At 32.6% G+C, this 6,174-nt stretch overlaps 1 long non-coding RNA gene across 1 annotated transcript; it reads left to right on the top strand.

The window, feature by feature from the left end:
* The first annotated feature begins 764 nt into the window (after positions 1–764).
* LOC111402559 lies at positions 765–4,033 on the top strand. Its single transcript, XR_002704303.1, has 3 exons — positions 765–1,056; positions 2,113–2,210; positions 3,739–4,033. It is a non-coding gene; the product is annotated as an uncharacterized LOC111402559 (long non-coding RNA).
* The last annotated feature ends 2,141 nt before the right edge of the window (positions 4,034–6,174 follow it).

The following is a 6,174-nucleotide window of genomic DNA, read 5'->3' as shown; positions in this document are numbered from 1 at the left end:
TATCAGCTATTGCACAAACAACTAGACCTTCGACTATTCTAACGAGAGACATTCGACTTGTAAAAGTTAGATACTAAGAGTTGAGTTTAATAAAAATGTGATACAGTTCATCTTTTTGTTTTTATTTTCAGAAAAATTTTGTTTCTACAGATCAAAAACTTCTTTCACTACCTATATTAGTAATACTTCGTTTGTACTATAGGCATCAATATTAACGAATGTACCAAAACTAACATCAAATCATTTTCGTCTACATGATAAGTATTTCGATTTTTATCAGTCTGTATATGGGTTATACACCAGTCTTCATGTTCAATTACGTGTTCATTGTGCTAATTAGAAATAAAATTTTAACCAATTTGCATTTCTAATTTTTCATACAAGATTCAATGTGAAGTACTTCCTCCAAAGACTATTTCGTTGTACGAAAAACATACAATTACATACAAAGGGTATTATTTTTACATATACTTTCACAAAATATGCACAAAAGCTTCACAAAATATGCATAGAATTCTACAACAAAAAAGAAGTAACACTCAAAAGGTAACATTCTTTAATGGAATGTTGCTAAAGGAGGTTATGACAACATTCTAACAAGTGAATGTTGCGATTGGTTAACTTTATTGAGTTTTAGCAACATTCCTTTAAAGAATGTCGCTAATGCCACTTTTTGCAACGTTCATTGAACAACGTTGCAATTCTCATTTGAACGTTGCGATAAGTCCAATTTTAGCAACTTTTAGGTGATCATTGCAAAACACTTCAAGCTTTGCGAAAAATTCCCTTTTAGCAACATTCATTTGAACGTTGCTAAAAGGAAAACTTAAATCACCCAACCCAAACCAAAAAGAAGAACTCCTCAAAATGATCTTCAGCCCTAGTTTTTCCTTCTCTGCTCGTCTCTGCCTCTCATTTTTGGACAGTAATTCAAAATGCCACAGCAAGAGGCGAAAGAAAATGGGGAAATACAATCAATACCGCATAAATCTTAAGCCCTCCGACATGAGGCCGCTTGTGTTGCCAAACGAAATTTCAATTTTGGCGACTATTCAGGTAAGTTAATGCTATGTTAATCGCAGGTTTTTTAAGTTAAAGCCGACTTTTCTAGTTTCATGATTCCTGGTTTGATCGCATTATTGGATTTTTGATCTGGGATTTGTTGCCTTCTGATTTTCTTGGCATATGCATTATGTAATCAGTACATTCTTTAATAAAATTGTTGCTTTTCTTCAGTTCTTGTATCCATAGTAGTAGTTCGTACTGGTTGGACGTTAAACATGAAGTTGCTTAAGACTTTAGGGAAAAGAATAAAGAATGCTCAAAAGATGTTTGTTGCTTGGTCTAGGAAAGATGAAATATGACTGTAAAGAATTCCTGCAATTGTTGTATGGTCTTTTCCTTCTCTTGACTCTCTGGCCTGAAAAAATTACTTTATAATAGGCTTGGAAATCACTTAAAGCATATCAAAGGAATAATGGAATTTCCCGCATTAATTAATTGAGTACATTTTGCAGACATTATCAATTTCTTTCGTTTTCCAATATTCTGGTCATTCATTTTTGCTGAACTGATTCAGGAGGGCAAGGGTCACAAAGCAATAAAATTTTCATATGTACTATGTGTTTCTTTAAATAGATAACCACTGTGAAGTATGCAGAAGTGGTAAAACTGATATAAGAATAAATGGGCAAGAAAGTATTTATTTTTTTCATTTTTTATATATATTCAAGAATTTGATGTTATCTCAAATCAAATTCTGTAAAATTGTACTTATGTCTTCCGTATATAGTTCTTGAAATTCTGAAACAGATTTTTTCTTGCAATTTTGAAGTCCGCTGGGCTCTATTCAAGTGCCAAAATCTTTATCCAATGTTATGATTTGTGCTGTACATTTCCGTGCTGGATTAGGCATTATGTATTTTCTTTATACGTTTTCATAAATAGGAAAACAGTTGCTTTTTGCTTGCATCTTAGTCACTGGTAGGGTCAAGGATGTGGAATCAATTTAAGATTACGAAGATGAAGATGGTTTGAGTTTGAGAACCTTGTTTTTTATTTAAATCTAACATGTGTACTGGATTTGTTTTGGGACAATTCCTTGACGAACAGTGAGATCACTGAAGGAGGAACTGCAGCTTCTTCAGGAGCATGGATCATATGTTGGGAAAGTTGTCAAAGTTATGGGAAAATCAAAGGTCCTTGTCAAGGTCAGTGATAATTTTTGCTGTTAAGCTGAGTGCTTGTAATGATTGGGGAATAAATGATATTGAATGGTAGCGACCTTTTTCTTTTTATGTCTATGAAGGGGATCAAAGGATTTCACCCCTCCATTTTCGTTGAGTATTAACATATAGGTCTATCTATTGTTAAGTCTTTGAATTAATTCCCTTTGTTAGGCTGTGTCAGCTCGTAATCTTTGTCTCAAATCTATTATGGCACACACTATGTTGGGATTTTGCATCAATTTTTCTATTCTTTTCCGAGAGTAGACTGACAATTATAGCTGAAATTAAGTGAGATAATTGTTGATCTATCCTTGTTAATTGACATTCGCATTTGAGTTATTTTTTTGTCCATTTCTTATCTTCATAGAAGCCATAATATAATATGGTTTGATCATTTCAACCAGTTCCACCCTTCGTAACTATGATGCAATGTATGCTCCCATTTATTTCACTGGGGAAAGAGAAGGAAGCTCAATAAATTAGAAGAAAAATGAGGACAAAATTTTTTAAAATCCTGTACTATTCGAAGCGTAGTTTCTAAGATCCAGATTAGAGATTCTTTTGGCTTGTAGGGGATGTTAGATGAAAATTATTTCTTGGGATAGAGACTTGTATCTGCCCATTTTCATATGAAGTAGATTTCTGCTATGGAAGTAAAAAATGACAAAGGCTTCTGAGGGGCTACATTTTCTTGAATTAAACAATTTTTTTGATATTGAATTAAACAATTGAAGAAGCCCTGAATACTTGATTTGATGGGGTTTCTGTGGGTTCAAGTCGTCTTGCATAGCGTCAGAATCATTTAAATGAGCATATACAAACAGGGAATGGTTTCACACTCCTTGTTTGTGCTGCTAAGTGAACGCAATTTTAAGCATCTCATTTGCTAATATCTATTTTCTGAATGGATTGGTGTTCGAACATGTCTGAAGAGGGTGGCTGTCATGTGGGGAAGAGGGATGATGTTAATGGGTGTATAGAAATATGCATATGAGCTGTCCCTGACTTTTTGTTTACAGTTACACAAGGGGGAGAAGGGATGCATTAGTGATGCTGGTTATAAATTACGATGTTACGCCTCTAAATGTTGTAGTGGTTTCTTATATCCATCACCTAATTTTTAGATTAATGAAATGAATTTTTTACTTAATGCTTCTTGAGTTCATTGAATGAGTGTGTTTTGCCATCTAAGACCTGCTAATCCAAATGAAGAAAACGTGTAATGTTTAATCTGAAAGCTTAGATATGTTTTATGCATGGTACATTCTTGATTTTTTTCTACTTCTGTTTTTATAGTTTTTTCCCCATGAAAGCACAAGTATTACAGTTTATAAAATGAAGCGAGTGTTAATTGGTGATTTATCTTATTAATAAGTTCAAGTTATTTCTGAAAATATGATTCTATCTTTCACGTATATAGGAATTACTCGATCCCTTTCTGTCTATCACCTTTGGTCTGTCTTTATCATGATTCAGAAGAAAATCAACTTGATATATTCCTGGTTTGTAGATTCGAAACTTGTTATCAGATTGCTTTGGCCATAAAGGACGGAGTGGAGGATATTCAAAAGGCGGGCATTACTGTTATTTGAAACCTGTTACCATTTCTTTTGGTTTTTTTTTTGTTTTTTTTTTGTTTTTTGTTTTTTGTTTTTTGTTTTTTGTTTTTTATTTTTTTTGTTTTTTATTTTTTTTGGGAAATCTATTGGTTTTTAGGCGCTTCAAAATTTTGGATCTAAATTTTGTATGCATATTTTGTCACATTTTGGAATACAATTATTAATGACTATTGGAGTTCTTTGATATTGTCATCTTTTATCTTATTTTGTGGTTTATTTGTGCAAATTACTATACAAATACAAAAAATGCAAAATTTTTAAAAATATGTGCAAAATAACATATGGCAACAATCAAAAAATGTTGCAAAAAATAAGGATATAAGTATGGATAAAAATAATAATAAAAAAATAAAAAAAATCGCAATGTTCTGTAAATGTTGCGAAAGGCTTTTTAGCAACATTCAGAAAATGCTGCGAAAAGGTTATTCGCAACGTTTGGTGAACGTTGCTAAAAAGTTTTTCGCAACATTCATCGAACGTTGCAAAATACTTTTTAGCAACGTTCGTCGAACGCCGCGAAATGAATGTTGCAAAATACTTTTTAGCAACATTCGCCGAACGCCGCGAAAGGGTTTTGCAACACTCGTCAAATGCTGCGAAGGTAGCGTTCTTTGAAGCCTTTTGTACGGCCAAAGAACATTATCGTATCTAAAGACTCTACGGCAACACTACATCCCACAACATACGCGCGAACGCTGCAAAAAGGAGATTGGCAGGGTTTTTTAACCGCTGCAAAAGGCTATTTTTGGTGTAGTGAGATCGAAGTTCTCATGGGTACAATAATCAAATCATTGACATTGAAAGATGCATGATTGATTGAGAAAATGTAGAACTAAATAAGGTTTTCTATGCTCCGCCAATCTTGTCTCTATCCATGTGAACGACCTAATTATTGGTCTCATCAAAACTTTCATTCACATCTTTCGAATCACTACAATTGATGCAGCATCATTCCAATGCTTCCTCAACCAAAGGGTATTATTTTACATTCCAATCCTTCACATTCCAAAAACAAAGAAGATGAGAAAGATGAAGGTGCAAAGGCACTGCAGTGGCTAAATTCGACAATGAAAATTTTTTAATTATACAAAATGTTTAAGCACTGGGGCAATAATGCAATTTAGAAGTGTTTTTTTGGTCTTATTCCAGTTCGAAGTGCAACATGTAGCAGCAAATAGCTTTTAGGATTTGTAAATGACTTTTATAATATCACTTGCATTTTAAGTTACTCATGAAGTAGTTTATTCACCAAAACATTATCTGTGATTTGGCTCTTTAACTGTTCTACCTTTATCTTTTATTTTCAATTTGCAAGTAATGGATTCTTTTCGGTATATATCCGTGGTAGAGTTGAAGGAAAAAAGGGAATACATTTAAATCAATATCAACCATTCGTACAAAGAATAAAAAAATATACAAAGAAAATAGAGGAAATGTAATTCAATTGAATTCACATTTACAAATTTATTGCTCTCAAATTGACACACACTTATATTTAAGATTAATCAAGTAACATATGCGCCACGCCACAAGTTCACTCCACTAGTAGTCCAAACAAATGGAGAAAACTGAAAATAATTTTTCTTTTTCTAATCAACAGTCAGTTGACCTTTTTAAGTTCTCCTATAAAAATTGACTTGCTGAATATGAAAAATGATTTGGGCTATAAATTTAATTAAATAAAAATGCCGGGCATTTTAGGTGAAATTAAAATACGAATTTTCGAACTGATACTTCCACGCTTTGCTTGGATTCCAAGTATGAGAAATTTGGTCTGGCTTTGCTCCTTGGACAAGGACATGTTGGCCCTGTCCGAACAAGGGGTGCTTTGGCGCAGAAAAGCAACCAATAGCACCCTCGTTTTAAACGTGGACCTGTCCAAGAAGATTTATTGAATTCAATCAATTTCCAAAATCATTGATCAATATAATATAGTTTAATATAAATCAATTCAACTAAATAGTGCAGATTCCTTAAGGCCATAGAATTCATGAGTAAACAATTAAAAAGTAATAGTTTTTGCAATATTGCCGCGCTACACATATATAAATAAATAGAATAATGATACTATATCTAATGAAGTTACGTAATGATTTACATATGGATGAGGTGTCAAAAAGAGAGTAAAAATTTTTCTTTTTTATTTTGTTAAATAAATTCTGATTCAATCTTATCCTACCACATCATGTATATGTAGATTATTATGTAAATTATTGTATACATATAACACAATTGAAATAAAATATATTTGCTTGAATCACACATGTCCAATATTTAAGGAAAATTGCACCATTGGTCCTCAACTTATTGCATCTGCAATAATTTAG

This window comes from Olea europaea, chromosome 10, assembly GCF_002742605.1.
Source record: "Olea europaea var. sylvestris chromosome 10, O_europaea_v1, whole genome shotgun sequence".
NCBI classification, from domain to species: domain Eukaryota; kingdom Viridiplantae; phylum Streptophyta; class Magnoliopsida; order Lamiales; family Oleaceae; genus Olea; species Olea europaea.
Note: the sequence above shows the minus strand (reverse complement) of the source record. Positions and strands in the feature narration are given on the sequence as shown.